Source organism: Pleurodeles waltl, chromosome 3_1 (assembly GCF_031143425.1).
Source record: "Pleurodeles waltl isolate 20211129_DDA chromosome 3_1, aPleWal1.hap1.20221129, whole genome shotgun sequence".
Lineage (NCBI taxonomy): Eukaryota > Metazoa > Chordata > Amphibia > Caudata > Salamandridae > Pleurodeles > Pleurodeles waltl.
In genome coordinates, this window is record NC_090440.1 from 1,801,333,196 (window position 1) to 1,801,353,374 (window position 20,179).

Below are 20,179 nucleotides of genomic sequence, written 5' to 3' on the forward strand. Positions count from 1 at the left end.
GTCAGAACTGTCCCCTCCAGTCCCTGCCATGGTGCTCCCCTCGCCCTCCGTCCCACTGGTGCCCTCAGCGTCGGTGGGTTCTGTGGGATGCAGCTCCCTCCGTCGCTGCCCCCTCTGCTCCTCCGCCAGATGATGCTAATGCACATAATGGCAGGATGACAAAACAAGAAAGGGGGGAGAGAGACAAAGGATACACTGGGTCAATGGCTGCACCAACACCACGCTTTGCGTACACAGCACCCTCACACATAGGGAACAGCCCTACACAATACGCCATAGCACTAACAGAGAAATAGTTAGCAGCCAAGCCATGGGTAGGGGCAGACACCACCAAATGCAGCTCACCTGTTACCTACCCAGCCCTGACCTGTTGTGGATGCCTACGAGCTAGGTAGCAAGATTCTCCCTTCTGAACCCTAGCCAACAGGGGACCTATGCTGCAATGTCAGACCTGGCCTAGGGGCACCCACTGACACACATCCCCCTTGTGTCTGCTGTGATGCCCTCAAGCGCCATCCAGCTCAGGATAGGCCACTGCCAGTATGCGGGCTATCAGGAGGGTCAGGATTTACTGGGCACCCCTTCCTTGTTGGGAGGCCATCCCCAGCTGGGTCTCTGCCGTCTTCTGTGCCCAGCGTCTCAGGTCCTCCCGACGTTTCCGACAGTGGGTGCTCCGCCTGTCGCAGACCCCCAGGGTCCGCACGTCCTTGGCGATGGCACGCCATATACCCTTCTTTTGAAGGCCGCTGACCTACAGAGGCAATTCACAAAGTAAAATGGAATAGGTTGAACAGTCCTGCATGTTACACTTATGACCCACCATACCCCTTCGCATTACCATTTACAAACACATGGCCCAGCACACAACCAATACGCCACCCAGATAACATCCACCCACCCCCTTACACGAGGCCTTCACACACACCGCTCCATGCATTCATGCCACATGCATCGTGCCCACAGTGTACTCACCTGTTGTTCTGGAGGCCCATACAGCAGTCTCTCCAACTACGCCGAAGTGAAGGTTGGGACCCTTTCCCCAGTCACACGGGCCATGGTAGGTTCCAGACACATGTCACAGCAGCACATGCAGTGTAGGTCCTCCCCTGTTGAAGATCAGGAAGCAAGTGAGGGATCAGATATAAAATGGCAGTCACGTCCGCAGTGGTGCACACCATCACCGCCTGCGTAGATCACCTTTGGCCACTGTACCCCATATGGGCCAATATTAACCAATGAGGAGTTGCATGGCGGTTCCCGACCGCCTCCCGCAACGGCACAGAATGTCAGCAGAATTACCTCACTTCCACCTGTCCGTCCACACAGGACAGGCGGACGCCATTTCAGGTGGGGGGCAGGCCCTGGATAAATGCTGCATCACTGGTGAAAATAGGCCATGTTGTACAAATTATACTGCCTCATTACAAGTTAACAGCATGCCAAGTTCTGTTGTAGCCCCATTGTTCAGTTTTTGACCAGCTCCTTACTCTTTTGCCCCATAGATTGCTACTGCTGCGGATCAATAGGAGATGGATACATACCCCCATGTACCGACCCCTGGTAGACTTGCCAACAATGGAGGACAGGCACATTATCCTCACCTATAGTCTGGACAGGGCCACAATCACAGAGCTGTGTGCCCAATTGGAGCCTGACCTGATATCTGATATCCATCACCCCACTGGGATCCCCCTCTTGTACAAGTTCTCTCTGTGCTCCATTTCCAGGCAACTGGTTCTTTCCAAGTGACAGTGGGCTTTGCAGCAGGAATGTCACAGACAGTGTTTTCAAACCTGCTAACAAGAGTGTTATCTGCCCTGATTAAACCCATGTGCAGCTACATTGAATTTCCCCAGGTTGAAGATTTGGCCACAGTGAAGGTAGAGTTCGATGCAATGGACCATATCTCCTATATAATTGGTCCAATTGATGGAACACATATTTCATTTGTCCCCCTGTCAGAATGAACAGATGTTCAGAAATCAGGAGAGTTTCCACTCTATGAATGTACAGATGGTGGGCTTGGCGGAGCAGTACATCACCCATGTCAATGCTAAGTATCCTGGGTCAGTGCATGATGTCTTTGTCCTGAGGAATAGCAGCATCCCAAATGTGATAGGCCAGCTACAGAGGCACAGGGCGTAGCTAATAGGTGAGGCCTGGTTCCCGCCCAGTAGATGGGGTATGGGTATGGTGTGGGCCATATGGGATAGTGTGTGTCTAAATGTTGTCCCTCAAAATTTGCAGGTGACTCTGGTTACCCCAACCTATCATGGCTGCTGACCCCTGTGAGGAATGCCAGGACAAGGGCAGAAGAACGTTATAATGAGGCACATGGGTGAACCAGAAGGATAATTGAAAGAACCTTCGGCCTCCTAAAGGCCAGGTTCAGATGCCTGAATCTGATAGGTGGATCTCTGTGCTACTCACCCAAGAAGGTCTGCCAGATAGTAGTGGCATGCTGCATGTTGCACAACCTTGTCCTGAGACGCCAAGTGCCTTTTCTGCAGGAGGAGGAGGCTGGAGATGCCTGTGTGGCAGCAGTGGACCCTGTGGACAGTGGGGATGAGGAGGTAGAGGATGAGGATGAGCACAACAGCACATCAGTGATTAGACAATACTTCCATTGACACACATGCAAGACAGTTCTACTTCACCTTTCTATGACATTTGTTTGAATATTTGTGAGACTGGCGTGCTGTTTTTTTACACTTCTATGCCCACTTACTTTTCCCTTTTCAAATTCATTTTTCAGATATTGGTGACCTCACATATGCTCCTGGTGTGATCACTGCAGCCAGCTACAGGTCATTAATCTATGCTCATTTTCTGTACAGTTGAATTGCAATGTTTGTACCTGGTTCAATTAATACATACTTGAAAAATATGACATACACCATATTTCTTTTTTTCCCAAGGGTGTTTATTAAAGTGCTAAATATAGAAGGGCAAGTGCAATGGGATGGGGTGATGATGGTGGGAAGTCCAGGGTATTGTTCCAGTCTGTTTATAGTACAGTTGCATTGTCCAAGGGGACATAGGAAGGGGAGCATTGGCAGTTGAAGGTGGACAGGGTGACAGAGTGGGACACAAGGGTGACAATCGGGAGAGTCTCATTTCCTGGTGGGGGTCTTGGCAATAGTCCCTGGTTTCTGTCTGGATCGCAGGGAACGTTTGCAGTGTGGTTCTCCTGCAGAGGTAGGGGTGCTGGTGGCCTGTGAGTCCTGTGGCGGGCCTCCCAGCCACTAGTGCCAGCAGAGGTGGAAGGCTGTTCAGATGTCTGGCTAGTGGCGGAGGCCCGCTGTTGTGTGACTGCCTCCCTCATAATATATGCCATGTCTTCCAGCACCCCTGCTATGGAGATCAGGGTGTTGTGGATGGCCTGCAAGTCCACCCTGATCCCCTGGTACTGTCCCTCTTTCAGCCGCTCGTTGTCCTGCACATTGTCCAGGATCTGGCCCATCGTGTCCTGGGAATGTTGATATACTCCCAGGATCTCTGCAAGTGTCTCCTGGAGAGTCGGTTCCCTGGGCCTGTCTTCCATCTGGTGCACAGCACTCCTCCCAGTTTCCCTGTTGGCCCGTGCCTCTGTCCCCTGAACCGTGTGCCCACTGCCTCTCACCCCATGGGTATGAGGTGTGGCCTGGGGCCCCTGTACAGGTGGACACACTGCTGATTGACATGTTCTGGGGACAGAGGTATGGGTACGCTGGGTGGGTGCTGTGGTGGTGTGTCCTGATGAGGGAGGCTCTGTGGTGGTGTGTGACTGGGCCTGGGTAACCGACTGTCGAGAGGTCCCTGATGGGCCAGGTTTGTCATCCAGATCCAGAAGACCAGAGTTGCTGTCATCACTGTGGGCCTCTTCTTGTGGGGTACTGGATATTGCTGGCACCTCCTCTCCGTTGACATTGGCTGGGGTACCTGTGAGGATGTAAATGATGTGTTATGGTTTCTGTGTCTGACATATTGTGCATCCATGACTTGCCCTTTTTGGTTGTATTTGCCCTGGCATCTTTCACTTATGTACATTGGTGTATGGTGGGGTGATTAGTTCCCTATTGTGTGCATGCTTTAGTGTTGAGTGTCAATGCAGGGCTGTGAATGGTGTCCATGCATTGGTAGAGCATGCAGGGCTTGGCATTGTGATGAGTGAGACCTGAAGGTGGGGTGTGTGGGAAGTGGTGGAGTGATGGGAGTGAGGGTGAGGGTGGGGGTATGTGGTGTCATGCAGGTAGGGGGGTAATAATAGTGGAGAGTTGACTTACCAGAGTCCAGTCCTCCTCATACTCCAGCCAGGCCCTTAGGATGCAGGATTGCCAAGACTTGCTCCTTTCATGTTGTTAGTTGTGGGGGAGGAGACGGGGGTCCTCTGCACAGCGAGCTGTTGTCTTGCTACAATGGAACGTACCTTACCCAGTAGGTCATTCCACCTCTTCCTGATGTCATCCCTAGTTCTTGGTTGCTGTTCCACGGCGTTGACCCTGTCCACAATTCCCTGCCGTAGCTCCATCTTCCTAGCTCTCGATATCTGCTTCACCTGTGCTCCAAATAGCTGCGTCTCTACACTGATGATTTTCTCCACCGTGACCGTTAGCTCCTCCTCTGAGAAGCGGGGTGTGTCTTTGTGGTGCCATGGTTGTTGTGTGCAGTGTGTAAGTGAGGGTGTGTTGGGTAAAGTGTTGGGGTGTGTGATGTGGGATTCATGAGTAGTGTATAGGTGTGAGTAGTGTGTGGCTATGGTTGTGTTAGTGGTCTTTCCGTCTCTCTGGTGGCAATTGTTTGTAATGGTAAAGGGTTCTGGATACTGTGGTTATGTGTTTTATAGTGGTGTGGGTGTGTGTGTGGTATGTATATGGGTGTCAGGTGTGTGTTGTTTGAATTGTCCAATGTAGTGGTGTTTTGTTTGAGTGTGTATAGCACCAATAGTTTACTGCCAGTTTATCACTGACCTGTGGTGTGGCCGATTTGTGTCTGTGGCTGAATAGTAACGGATTGGTGTATGTGTGTCATAATATGGTGAACGGATATCCGTTGCATCAGCTGTAAGTTGGCAGCAGTCAGCATGGCGGTAAGTGGGATTTACTGCCAATGTCATAATGAGGGCCAAAGTCTGAGTATTAATAAGTCATATGTGTTTCCACATATCCTTAGCCCCTCAGTAGGAGCTAAGTTTAGAGTGCGGAAACTTGTGATAGGCAAATTAATACCTTTCATTACTTGGGGAGGTGAACTTTTACCACTCTCTGGATGATATCCTAGATGTTAATCTGGGAGTTTCAGTGCAGTCATTGAAATCACAAACTACATTTTCGACCATATTGTCCCATCAGTTATTGGCTTGACACTGATAGCAAAAATGGTGGTATTAACCCAGTTGTTGTTTTATTAGTTAATTGTCCCCTATTAATACTGAGAACATGTTTCAAAATAATAGACCAGCACTTAGGAGAACTAATTCAGGACTCCAGGATGCACTAAATAGTCTTATCCACTCTCAAGTTGCACATAAATCAAGGAGACCTGAGGAAACAATGATTGCGAGAAAGTGCTACCTTGCAGCCCAACTCCAATAGGCCACTAAATGGCTGACAGGCTACTCATGGATGGAAATAGGACTGGACAGAGAACAGCTTAAAGATGGTACACTGCAGATAATAGGTGTCTATTTGACCTGTCAGTCTTAGGATGGTCTTCTGCCAAAATGTTTGCCTGCACCCTACTATTTTCCTGAATTTGTTTTTGCTGGCCTGAGTACTCTGTGCACTTTACCACTGCTAACCAGTGTTAAAGTGCTAATGTGCTTGTTCTCACTTACATAAATATGGTAAAATTCCCCTAACACTTTTTGGCATATTTAATGTATTATAAGTCCCTAGTAAAGTGATATATCATATACCCAGGAACTGTAAATTGAAGGCTACTAGTGGGACCTGAGGCGCTTAAGGACATATTTATGACTGGGGTTTTGACACTCCTTAAAAACTTAAAAAACACAACATAGTGTATCTATGAAACAAGTGATTTATCAAGCCTCACAAGGCCACCTTGCATGGGCCTGAATGGCTTGATAAATCTGGATTAACGCAACACAGCACAAATTGCTGTAATGCTTTACTCTCACCCAGGGAGGCATTCCATGGGTTGTGCCTGGGTGTTTCCATGCAACACCTATGAATATTGACTCATTCACAGATTTACCAGAAGTGGTTGACCTTGGAATGTGCAAAAATGCTATACCTTTCCAGGTAAGGAGTGACAAGGGGAAATATCTTTATTTCTGCTTGTTACTTCCTCTTTCTATGTATTCTGTATTCTACCTCATGGGATTGTTTTTGTGCAGGAAGGTGCCCACAGCCCAGCACAAGGCCAAAGGCAACAAAATGCCATATTCTTTTAAATAGAGTGACTTGCTGCTCTGCTTGACTTTGCCATGAATATGGTCCTTATCGTGCAACCCACTTAAGTAGCCCTTCAAAACATGTACCAGGTTTCCCATTGCAGCCCAAATGTAGTTTTAAACTGCCAATTCGGCTTGTCAAAATAACCCTGTTGCCAAGCCGTAATCTCCCCTTTTTAAATATGTCATCCCTAAGCTAGGAAACCCACAGGGCAGGGTGCATGGTAATTAACAAGTTGGACAAGTACTTTTAAGTGTTACATGTCCTGGTAGTGAACTCACAAATTTGTTTTTCACTACTGTGAGGCCCAACTCTCCCATAGAATAACATTTTGGTGCTTTATTACATTTAATACATCCTAACCTAGTATTGGGAACAGATAGTGAATTCAAGTTTGGTGTCAGAGAAATTGTAATTTAAAATCCTCTTTAATGGTAAACTCTGAAATTGTCATTTTTAGAATGCTACCTTTTTGGTGCCCTAACTATTTGGTGCCTGCAGCCTGTTTCTGTGTCATATGATTGGGTATAGGTGGCAGTTGGACTTTGTTTATTCCTCCCAGATAGTTACACAATAGAGAGATTAGATGTGCCTGGATGGGCCTTCACTGGCAGGATACGTGAGGACGGAGTTTGATACAGCCCCACTTGCAAATAATTAGGCTGTGCCCTGTTTTTAGAAAAAAGAAATTACACTAGTGCAATGTGCCTGCAGGCAGGTTGGAGAAAGGGGAGACAGGAAATTCCAAGCACTTTAAAGGGAATCTATAGAAACTTCTCCCTACTTCAAATAAGGCACCAGGTATACAAGTCGGACCCCTAGACCCACTCGTCAGTTCACTTTCTGGACCTGTGGAAGAACTCTCAGAGGACTGTCTGCTGCTGCAGCCTGCTGTGCCCTTCAGAAGACTGTGTTGCTGCACATATAAGGACTGGGCTTCTCTCTGAATCCTGTGTTGAAGTCTTCCCTTCTGCTTGAGCCCTGTTCCACTGCTTGAACATGGGACTAACAGAGTGACTCCAAGGGCTAGTTTGCTGGTCTCCTGAAGAGAACCTCAGGGACAGAAAGGGTCCAATCATCTTGAACCTTCACCTGCTCCCAGTCTGAGTGAATCATGACCCATCAAGGGGTGTCTGCCTAGTCCTGGATCTTTGAAAGGGGTGATACAGGTACCCAAATAGCTCAAATCGAAAACTTGTGACTTAGAAACAAATTTGGCTAAAAAGAGCTCTGAGAAGATCTGAGAATGGGACCTACTTGCTCATCGATCCACCCAATGTGCATCACTGGTCAGCCTGCCACATTCTTTTCTGCAGCAGCAAATCCTGTTCAGAGGTCCTTCATAGAAGGGATATCCAGCCTCATGGAACCCTTGTTGGCTACAAATTGCACCTTTGCCCATCTGGAGGTTTTTCATACTTCTAAAAAAGTTCAAAGAGAGAAATCTTCACTAACATTTCATCCATTGGATCCCCTGCAACAACGCTTCCTCCTCTGACAATGCCTGCAGCCTTGCCCTGCTGAACTTTACCTTCTGTGATATTTTTCCATGATATTTCTTGTTAGTCTGAAGATAAATGATGACCGGATCCAATTAACTTTTTGTATCCGACCAACTCTCCATCGCGGTAAGCCACAGTTTTTTATTTTGACCCAAGATCAAGCGACTAAGGCCCACATTATAACTTTGGCGATAAGCACCACCTACCACTGCGGTGACGGCTGCCAAAAGATCATCGCCGCGGCTAACATCCGTCTGCCATAATTTGACCACAGCCGGTTTCTGCCACAAGAAGAGCGGAAATCTAGCTGTGGCCATGTTGGCGGGCGGTAATAGGGTGGCGCTGCTACCACCAGCAGCGCCAGTAGGCCGCTGCCAGCCTTATTTTGAAAAATAATATGGCCAGGCTGTGTTCTGCTGGTGGGCGGGTTTCCGACAGGGGAAGAGGGTGTGGAGTGTTGTGCTTGTGTGTGTTGGGGTGTGTCTATGAATGTATGAGTGTGCGCTTGCATGCAAATGAGTGTGTAGTGTTGCTTGTGTGTGTGTGTGCATGTGTGAGAATATGTTTATGAATGCAACTGTGAATGCGTCTCTGCATGTACGTTTGGATGTGTGTACAGATGTGTGCGTGTATGCCTGTGCGGGTGAGTGTGTGAATGCATGGTGTGTCCCTGTGAGTGTACGTGATTGGAAGGGGTGAGTGTAAATGAAGGGGGTGGGGGTTGTCTGGGGTGTGTGTGGGGGTGGGCATCCTACCAGTGACAGGGAAGGAATTCCCCGTCACTGGTAGGGCCTACCACCATGGTGGTAGGCAGGGTCATAATGCCACCAGCGGGGCAGCAGTGGCCAACGGGTTGGAGATTGTTATCTCCAGCCCGGCGGTGTCTACCACCATGGCGGTCGGTGTGGTACATTGGCGGGTAGGCTTCAGCCAACCCGCCAATGTAATATTGTGGTGGTATGTACCACCAGCCTGTTGGAGGTACTACCGTCATATTTCCACCTACCCCAGGGGTCATAATGACCCCCTAAATTCTACAGATGGTGCTTTGGTCTTTTAGGTGCTAGGTTTTGCCTTAAACTTAAAAAAATCAGCTCTGCTTCTACTGATTCAATTTTTGTCATTTTGGTGTTATATGATTTATTAACATTTAGGCCCTCATTACAACCATGGTGGTCGGTGTTAAAGCTGAGGTAATACCGCCAACAGGCTGCCGGAAAAAATATGGGATTTGGACCCTGGCGGTTACCGCCACCCAACACTGCCAATTTAACACACCCACTGCCAGGGTGGTAAGGGCGCTGGGCTGGAGACTTCGGTCTCCAGCCCGGCTGCCGTCACATTCCCACCCTCTGGATTAAGGCCTGGCCTACCGCCATGGTTTTCGTGCCAAACTTACCTCCTTGAAAACCATAGCGGTAGGTACTATGAGTGCCAGGGAATCACTTCCCTGGCACTGATAGGGGTCTTCCCTGCCCCCACCCCCTCCTCTGAGTCCTCCTCCACCCGCTCCTGCCCCCCGCACATATACACACGGCACCCATATACAAACATGCACACACGCATACCCACCTCCACCCACGCATGCACACATCCATACCCACACACCACAACACACACCAACATGCTTGTCACACACATGCATCCACAACACACAACACTCACAATCACTCATTCATGCATGCATCCAATGCGACTCACACCCGCATGCACACATCCCAAACATACACACATACCCCCTACATATACACAACACGCCCCACCCCTCTCTACGGTTGGAGAACCCGACATACCTACTTGCAGGGGGTCCTCCGGTTGGAGACGGTCCGCGGTGCTGCTGTCAGCAGCAGAATCCGCCAGCAAAACACCGCCAGGCCGTATCATTGCTCATGATACGGTCGGCAGTGTTTTGCTGCCGTGGTGGTGCTGCTGTCAGCAGTGCTGCCTTACTGCCGGCAATGTGTATTATGACCGTCAGCGGTGTTCTGACAGATTTCTGGCAGAATACCATCGGCAGTCATAATACGCATTGCCGACTGGTAGCTACATTGGCGGTATTTTGGTGGCCGTCACCGTGGCTGTAGGCAGTCAATACCGCAAATGTTGTATTGACGCCTTAGTCTATTTTTCTAAATTAGTGTGGGATTTTTTTGTGTTGTGTTTTCACTTTATTACTGTTTGTGTGCCTCATTAATACATTTCGCATTGCCTTTAATTTAGCCTGGCTGCTTTTGTGCCGAGCTACCAGAGAGTTGAGCATCGGTTAATTTAGTGACTTTAGTGGTTCACATTGACAAGAATCATGACTTTTGCTTGAGCAGGGTCTCTATCCCACTCAACCAACAACATTGTTTCTAAGGTGAAAATCCCTATCACCTGTTAGAAGCTTGGGAGCACAGTGATAGCATGCCTGAAATGTAGCAAAAGCCTCTCAAAAATGTAGACTCTGCACATACTACTCCATTCCCTATGTGGACTAGGTGCTTCACAATGAAGATTTTGAACTGTTGACCTGAGGTGAATATTGCAACAATCTGAGATCCCATTTATGAGGGTAGCCTAACTACATTCTAGACAATTTTATACGATTGCTGTGTTCGAAAGGGGCAATTCTTTATGCACCAACAAGTGGCAGCTACTTCAACAAGAACCACACACATATTAGGTGTTGGAAGCCCTTCACAGAATGGATGGCAGAACAAAACTAACATGATAGTTAAATAGTTGCCACACAATGGCCCTGTACTCCCATGGTTTAGAAAAAAATAGGAAACAGACATAGGCTAAGATGGACACAGAATGGGGGAAGATTATTTAGTATCTAAGCAACATATCATGACGTGTGATTTAAACTCCTAGAGCTTAATATCCTACACAAAGCTTATTTTTACCTCCTGTTAAGCTAAGCAAAGTATATCTGAATCCCTCCTCACCCTGCGCAATATGTAGAGACCAAAGGGTCACTATTTCCCACAGGTTGTGGATTTTCCCAGCTCTAACTAAGTACTGGAGAAAAAAAACACAGAAATCATCTTGCAAAGTACAGGTCCATGGTGACTAGGAATGGAGTTAAGCTTTTTAGGATAATTTAAACATGTTAAAATGATTAAAGCAGTGGCTAAATTACAGGTTTTACCATTGCTCTTGTCCAGCAGAACTCCCACCATGGCATGGAAAACTACTACTTCTGCATCAATTCACACATCTTATAACGTGCTAGGACACCATACAAAGCACATCAGTGAGAAGAACTAACAGAAAATATATCAGCAGTTGTCAAAGATGACAATAACACACAGTAAACCCATTGACACAAAACACATGCACTGTAGGAGATATATTTTCCACTGATTTTGCTAGGAAGGTTCTGGAGTAAGTGTGTTGGTTGAAGACAAGTCAACTTTTTTTTCCTGATTGCCAGTGTAAGTTTGAACATTTATCACTTGGTTGGCACATCCTATTTATACCTGCCAGTTCAATATATTAATTGGAAAATTACCAGTGATTTATTATGGTTCTTCCTCTCTGCCTGCCACCTGCCCCCTGTTCCTGTTTGTGGGTTTTCTCAAGTCTATGTTTGTTTGCCTCTCTTCTTTCTTTCATCTATTTCTCAATGCTGAATTTCCTGTTCTTATGCAGAAGGAAAAATAAGGGTTTGTGTGTTTTTGGCACCAACCAAGATGGCAGCGTCTTGCTGAGATCTAGCAAATGTGGGGAGCTTCCTGCACAATTGAGACCACTCTGATGTTCACCCAATAGAGGAGACAACAATGTGGTCAGCCGTTTGGTCAAGGCCGGCCTGGCGATATCACCCCATAACATGAGGTCATGCCCACCATTTTCAGATGCGGTGATCGTGCTTCCTCAGCCAACTTTAAACTTTGAGCTGTTGCACGCCTTAATTAAACCACTACTTTCGCCTCAGAAATATATGATTGGCCTCTGCTGCTCATATCTTTTCTCATGGACACTTTGGACACGCCAAAAATTAAAGGGTGAACTTTTTGCAAGCTTCTGTCTGTGCACCAGGATGTTATATTACATCAGAATTGTATTTTACTTTGCTCAGCTGGTCTCCTGAACCTCTTTATGACTGCCAATCCTCACTGGGTGATATTATTACATGCTCTTACATTTCCAACATGATTTCTGAGCTTTTTTCTTGTTTCTCAGAACTGGGTTGCTGACTTGCCTTTTTCCAGGGAAAAAATTCTTATAATTTTTCAAAACTTCTAATGTCATGGTTTACTCAGTTCCTATATCTACATTTTTGTAATACATGGTCTGTGCCTTCAGTGTGCTCAATTTAATTTTCAGCCTCGCATGCTCATGGGGAACCAGCAGTCACTATGAATGTTTGCCCTTTTGGCCCATTTTATCCTATATGGGTAAAACAAGAAACCTTACACTTTCTGGTACCTCTTGTAATGCTATACTATCAGACTGGGACTCTAACTAGAATGGCATGGATGAATCATTAATCAAATCAAATCAAATCATTAACATTTATAAAGTGCGCTACTCACCCATGTGGGTCTCAAGGCGCTAGGGGGTAGGGGGGGGTTACTGCTGCTCGATCTGCCAGGTCTTGAGGAGTCTCCGGAATGCGGAGTGGTCCTGGGTGGTCCTGAGGCCGGTGGGGAGGGTGTTCCAGGTCTTGGATGCCAGGTAGGAGAAGGACCTCCCACCCGCCGTGGAGCGGCGGATGCGAGGGACGGCAGCGAGCGTGAGGCCAGAGGAACGGAGGAGACGGGTGGGGGCGTAGAAGCTGAGGCGACGGTTAAGGTATTCCGGTCCCTTGTTGTGGAGGGCTTTGTGTGCGTGGGTGAGAAGTCGGAAGGTGATCCTTTTGCTGACTAGGAGCCAATGCAGGTGTCTCAGGTGTGCGGAGATGTGGCTGTTGCGGGGTACGTCGAGGATGAGGCGGGCCGAGGCGTTTTGAATACGTTCCAGGCGTTTTTGGAGTTTAGCGGTGGTCCCAGCATAGAGGGTGTTGCCGTAGTCCAGGCGGCTCGTGACGAGGGCGTGGGTCACGGCTTTTCTGGTGTCGGCGGGGATCCAGCGGAAAATCTTGCGGAGCAGGCGGAGGGTGAGGAAGTAGGCGGAGGACACGGCGTTGACTTGTTTGGTCATGGTGAGAAGAGGGTCCAAGATAAAGCCGAGGTTGCGGGCGTGGTCTGAGGGGGTCGGTGCAGTGCCAAGGGCCGTGGGCCACCAGGAATTGTCCCATGCGGTCGGGGTGTTGCCGAGGATGAGGACTTCCGTTTTGTCCGAGTTCAGCTTTAGGCGGCTGAGCCTCATACAATCTGCGACGTCCTTCATGCCGTCTTGTAGATTGGTCTTAGTGCTGGCGGGGTCCTTGGTGAGGGAGAGTATAAGTTGGGTGTCATCGGCGTAGGAGGTGATGATGATGTTGTGCTTGCGTACGATGTCGGCGAGGGGGCTCATGTAGACATTGAAGAGTGTCGGGCTGAGCGAGGAGCCTTGAGGTACGCCGCAGATAATCTTGGTGGGGTCTGAGCGAAAAGGTGGGAGGTAAACTCTTTGAGAGCGGTTTGAGAGGAAGGACGCAATCCAGTCCAGGGCCTGGCCTTGGATCCCGGTGGAGCAGAGGCGGGTTATTAGGGTGCGGTGGCAGACGGTGTCGAAGGCAGCTGAGAGGTCGAGGAGGATGAGGGCGACTGTTTCACCGTTGTCCATCAGGGTTCTGATGTCGTCTGTGACTGAGATGAGGGCGGTTTCAGTGCTGTGGTTGGTTTGAATCCGGTTTGTGAAGGGTCGAGAAGGTTGTTGTCTTCCAGGAAGTTGGTAAGCTGTTTGTTGACGGTCTTCTCTATTACCTAGGCAGGGAAGGGGAGGAGCGAGATGGGGCGGAAGTTTTTCAGGTCGCTTGGGTCAGCCATAGGTTTCTTTAGTAGGGCGTTGACTTCGGCACGTTTCCAGCTTTCGGGGAAGGTAGCAGAAGAAAATGAAGAGTTGATGATGGCCTGGAGGTGCGGGGCGATGATGTCGTCGGCTTTATTGAAGATGAAGTGAGGGCAGGGGTCCGATGGGGCGCCGGAGTGGATAGAGTTCATGGTGGTTTTGGTTTCTTCAGTGTTAATGTGGGTCCAGACGTTGAGGGTGATGGCCGGGGTGTGGGTTCGGTGATGCTTGGTTGGGTCTGGTGTCCGAAGCTGTCGTGGAGGTTGGTGATCTTGCGATGGAAGAAGGTGGCGAGGGAGTTGCACAGGTCTTGTGAGGGCGTGACGGCGTTGGCGTTGGGGGTGGAGAACTCTTTAACGATGCTGAAAAGTTCTCTGCTGTTGTGGCTGTTTTTGTCCAGTCTGTCGGTGAAGAAATTCCTTTTGGCTGTGCGGATCAGGTGGTGGTGTTCGCGGGTCGCGTTCTTGATGGCGGTCATGTTGTCAGCGGTGTGGTCCTTGCACCAGGTTCTCTCGAGGGTGCAACAGGTTTTCTTCGATTCCTTAAGGGTGTCAGAGAACCAGAGAGGTTTTTTGGTGTTGGCCTGTCGATGCGTGCGTCTGAGGGGTGCAAGGTTGTCTGCGCAGTTGGTGATCCAGTTTGTGAGGCTGAGGGCTGCGTCGTTGGGGTCGTTGGTGGTGAGGGTGGGTTGGTTGATGGTGAGCGCGGAGAAGAGCTGTTCTTCGGGGATTTTGTTCCACTGTCGACGAGGGATGGGTTGAGTGCGGAGGTGGCGGGTCTCGCGTTGGAATGTGAAATGGACACAGCTGTGGTCGGTCCAGTGTAGAGCGGAGGCGTGGCTGAAGGAGACGTGTTTGCTGGCGGAGAAGATGGGGTCAAGCGTGTGTCCGGCGATGTGGGTGGCGGTGTTCACCAGTTGCTTGAGGCCGAGGTTATCGAGGTTGTCGAGCAGAGCGGTGGTGTTGGGGTTGTTGTTCTGTTCCAGATGGAAGTTGAGGTCACCTAGGAGGATGTAGTCCGGCCAGGCGAGGGCGTGCGGGGAGACGAAGTCGGCGATGGAGTCGCTGAAAGGGGCGTGCGGTCCGGGGGGACGGTAGACGAGGGATCCTCTGAGGGTGGTCCTGGGGTCGGTGCAAATCTGGAAATGCAGGTGTTCAGCGGCGAGGGGGGTGTCTTCGGTGGAGGTGGTGACGCTGATGGAGTCTTTGAAGACGATGGCGATTCGTCCTCCTACTTGGTTGGTGCGGTCTTTCCTGGAAATCTTGTAGCCTTTGGGGATGACAGTGGCGATGTCAGGGGCCGAGGAGGCGTTCATCCAGGTCTCCGTGATGAAGGCGACGTCGGGTGCTGTGGAGTCCAGGAGGTCCCAGAGTTCAACGGCGTGCTTGTGGATGGATCGAGCGTTGATTGGGATGCACTTGAGGTGGTTGATGGCGCGTGGGCTGGTGGTAGTTGCGTGGTGGAAGATGCGTTTGCAGGAGTGGCAGGTAAAGGGTCCATGGGTGCGTTTGGGGTGCGCTTGGAAGCAGGTGTTGGAGCTCCCTGGGTTGAGGGCGAGGAGGGTGGTGGGGTCGTAGCGGAGCAACGGGGTTTGGGAGAGCTGGGGACCAGGGTTCATGGCGCTGGGCGCGGGCCAGGCGCGGACGGGCGCAGATGGGCTTGCCTCTGGCACGCCTCCGGCGCGCCCGCTGCGCAGTCGCGCAGCAGCTGCCATAAGAGGGAGGAGGGGCTAGGGGTCAGCTGGGGGCGAATGGGAGCTGGGGGGCGGGGGCGTGCAGGAGGTGGCGGCGGGAAAGCGGAAGGGAGAGGGGGACAGGTAGAGGGAGAAGAGCTGGGGGAGGGGGGTTTAAGCGTGGTGGGGGTGAGTTTTAGGAAGTTTAGGAGTTTAGGGAGAGAGATAGGAGTAAGGTTGGGAAGATAGGGGAGGGGGTTGTAGAGGTGGGTGAGGGTGAAAGGTAGAGAGAAAGGATAGGAAGATAGGGGTGGTAACGGAGGGTGTGGTGAGTGGGGGGAAAGATAGAGAAATAGGTAGATAGGAGGAGTTGGTGAGTGAGGGAGATAGATAGTGAGATAGAGAGATAGGTAGATTGGTAGATACGAGGAGTGAGGGAGGCAGATAGCGAACGGGGTAGATAGGGGTGATACAGAGGGGGAGGCGAGTGAGGGAGAGAGATGAGACAGGAGCAGGAGGGCAGGCGCGGGGAGAGCAGAAGACGGAGGACGAAGAAGCAGAAGAACAGAAGGCAGAAGATGAAGAGCAGAAGAAAGAAGCAGAAGAACAGAAGACAGAAGACGACGAAGAGAAGACAGAAGATGAAGAACAGAAGACAGAAGACCACACAGAAGAAGGTACAGGAGACGAAGAGCAGAAGACAGAAGACTACAGAAGAAGATAAAGAAGAAGAGGAGCGCAGAAGACAGAGAAATACAGATGAAGGTGAAGAAGAGGAGCACAGAAGAGTACAGATGAAGGTGAAGAAGAGGAGCGCAGAAGACAGAAGAATACAGATGAAGAAGGAGAAGAGGGGCGATGAGCGGCAGAGGAAGGAGCCAAGAAGAGGGACAGAGAAGAAGAGGCACACACGTGGGTCGCGGTGCAGAGGAGAGGCTGAGAAGCACACAGATGAAGAGAGAAGACGGGGAGCAGGAGCGAAAGAAGAGTACAGAGGAAGATTACAGAAGAGGAGCGAGGAGGAAGAACAGAGAAGGAGAAAAGAAGCAGGAGAGAGGGTGAGTAGCGCGGGGCAGGGCGAGGGGCTGGGAGATGGGGGGTACTTACTGCGAGGTGGCTGGGCGGTCTCAGGAACCTGGAGGAGCTGGAGGAACTGCAACGGCAGGGGGAGCGACCTACCCTTGGGTCAAGGGTCGCTACCACTGTCGCGCAGCGGCCGCCATAAGAGGGAGGAGGGGGGTAGGGGTCAGCTGGGGACGGATGGGAGCTGGGGGGCGGGGCGTGCAGGAGGTGGCGGCGGGAAAGCAGAAGGGAGGGGGGACAGGTAGATGGAGAAGAGCTGGGGGAGGCGGGTTTAAGGGTGGTGGGGGTGAGTTTTAGGAAGTTTAGGAGTTTAGGGAGAGAGATAGGAGTAAGGTTGGGAAGATAGGGGAGGGGGGGTTGTAGAGGTGGGTGAGGGTGAGAGGTAGAGAGAAAGGATAGGAAGATAGGGGTGGTAACGGAGGGGGTGGTGAGTGGGGGGAAAGATAGAGAAATAGGTAGATAGGAGGAGGTGGTGAGTGAGGGAGATAGATAGTGAGATAGAGAGATAGATAGATTGGTAGATAGGAGGAGTGAGGGAGGCAGATAGCGAACGGGGTAGATAGGGGTGATACAGAGGGGGAGGCGAGTGAGGGAGAGAGATGAGACAGGAGCAGGAGGGCAGGCGTGGGGAGAGCAGAAGACGGAGGACGAAGAAGCAGAAGAACAGAAGACAGAAGACGAAGAAGAGAAGACAGAAGACAGAAGACGAAGAACAGAAGACAGAAGACCACACAGAAGAAGGTACAGGAGACGAAGAGCATAAGACAGAAGACTACAAAAGAAGATAAAGAAGAAGAGGAGCGCAGAAGACAGAGAAATACAGATGAAGGTGAAGAAGAGGAGCACAGAAGAGTACAGATGAAGGTGAAGAAGAGGAGCGCAGAAGACAGAAGAATACAGATGAAGAAGGAGAAGAGGGGCGGCGAGCGGCAGAGGAAGGACCCAAGAAGAGGGACAGAGAAGAAGAGGCACACACGCGGGTCGCGGTGCAGAGGAGAGGCTGAGAAGCACACAGATGAAGAGAGAAGACGGGGAGCAGGAGCGAAAGAAGAGTACAGAAGAAGTTTACAGAAGAGGAGCGAGGAGGAAGAACAGAGAAGGAGAAAAGAAGCAGGAGAGAGGGTGAGTAGCGCGGGGCAGGGCGAGGGTTCTGAGAAGTTACTTCTCAGAAACTTGAATCTCATCCAGGTACCCTTCTGAAACATCTTCACTAGGTAAAATGTCAGTAGGGTCAAATAAAATACCAATAATAGACCCCTATCTCCAGTGAAATCTACACCAACTACTATGGATGTGATCCTTGAGGAAATGTGTATAAAACCCTTCATGGAAGAGATTACCAAGATGTTCCAACATTTAGATGAGCAATGGTCTTCCTTCGAGTCACAATGGCAGATTGAAAAACCTATAGTCTTCAACTTGCAACTTCACCTATTTCCCATCTGGAGTAGAGATTACTCTACTTAAAAAGCACACTGAGAACCTTGAAAATCGGAATTGCAGGAATAAACTTTGTATATATGGACTTCCTGAAGGCTCTGATATGACTGTGTACTTTCATTCTTTTCCCCTAAAACTTCTCAATATGTCTACCACCACTCCCCTCAACATATAGACGGCACACAGGCTCGGTCCTACAGTTTCTACAAAACTATGAGGCGTTATTCTGTTTTTCCTGCAATATACCGATCTTTTACAAGTGATGTCTGCTGTCAAAACTAACAAGCAATTGCAATGCAACAGGTCTCACATTTGCTTGAGTTAGAGCTATTGGCACTGTAAATTCATAACTGGACTTTTCTTGCCACAAAAAGTAGTCAACTCTGCCACATAATTTTGTCTTTTTCATGCCATATAAATTCAGTGGCCCTGCATATAACTAAAGCACTTCCATTTACCTTCTTCCTCTAACTGCAGCAAAAAATTAAGATTGGATAGCTGCAAAGAAGGGACCATAGCAAAAGAATTTGAAAGTGCTCAACTTCACAGCAAGGTGAATAAGACTGTGAGAGGCTCCCCAGATCCCACTGTTCTTCCATATCAATAAACACATCTACCATAAAGGTTAAGCAGCAACATCAGCAGCAAATCCCCAGGTGAGCACAGAGGGGCAATGCGTACATGTTGCTGCTGCACACTTTCAGAAAAGAGTCTTAACACCAGTGGCATGGACTAACAAACCAGACATCTCCAAGAACCTGCTGGCAGAGACATGCTGTACATGAGGTCACTACTTCAGGCACAGCATTGCAGAACAGTCTGGTTACAAATCATGCCATAGAATTAGCCAGACAGAAGAATACAGTCCATGGCACCTGTGCACACAACATGCAGGGAAGTAACCGTTAGCTGCTAGAGTGAGAATATGCACTGGAATGCACTTTAGAAATGATATGTAGTTTCATGCCCTGATGGGGCGGTGAAGCCCTTTGATAAGATTTGTGGTAGCCCTTTTCAGAGTGTAATTCGGATACCAGACGTGTTTACCTCGCCCATGAAAGTATCTTTGTAACAAAGACGAAGACGATGACGAAGAGAAAGAAGAGGGAGAGGAGAAGAAGGCGAAGAGAAGAGAGAGAAGAGAGAGAGGAGAAGAAGACGAAGGGATGAGGGAGAGGAGAAGAAGACGAAGAGAAGAGGGAGAGGAGAAGAAGACAAAGAGAAGAGGGAGAAGAGAAGAAGACGAAGAGAAGATGGGGAGGAGAAGAAGACAAAGAGAAGAGGGAGAGGAGAAGACGACGAAGAGAAGAGGGAGAGGAGAAGAAGACGAAGAGAAGAGGGAGAGGAGACGACGACGAAGAGAAGAGGGAGAGGAGAAGAAGACGAAGAAAAGAGGGAGAGGAGAAGAAGACGAAGAGAAGAGGGAGAGGAGAAGAAGATGAAGAGAAGAGAGAGAGGAGAAGGGAACCCCACAACAGTGCCCAGTTTGGTGAATGTTCTGCATGCAAGTTTATCTGACATGTTTGCCCATTCCAGAATCTGTTCAGCTAGTTTGGACAGCTGTATGGAGTGTGCCCCACTCCTTCCCTACTTACACTGCAGTTATGTTGTCTGAATCATCGCTACCTTCCCTTCAAACTTCTGAAAGGATCCGAAGACTAGGAATATTGTTAACAAAAAAAGGCATCTATGCGAAGTTTTCACTCAAATACCAATTTCCTTAAACTGCCAGGATCAGTGGCGGCCCAAACTGTGACCCCATTGCTTTTTGTTTCATTCCACTTTCCAGTGTTTACATGACAAGAAAATACTTTCATTTATATTGAAGTAATGAAAAGATCGCACCTCGACCTTAACATGAGGGTGTGAAACTTAGTCCCAATATTCACCAAAACGCCCAAATGTAACCTTCAATTTATTACACGCACCTTTACAGGCGAGGGAATTTTAAGTTTATTGATATCGATGCAAACACTTGAATGTACTTCATGCAGTCGATCCTATTAATGACCACATTACATTGCCAACTGTACATCGGGAATAAAAAGATGCAAGTTCATGAAAGAGTGGTACCTTGGTTTTCAGTGTATAAACGGATACTGAATTATGGGGGTCATTCTGACCCTGGCGGTAATTACCGCCATGGCGGAGGTTGGCGG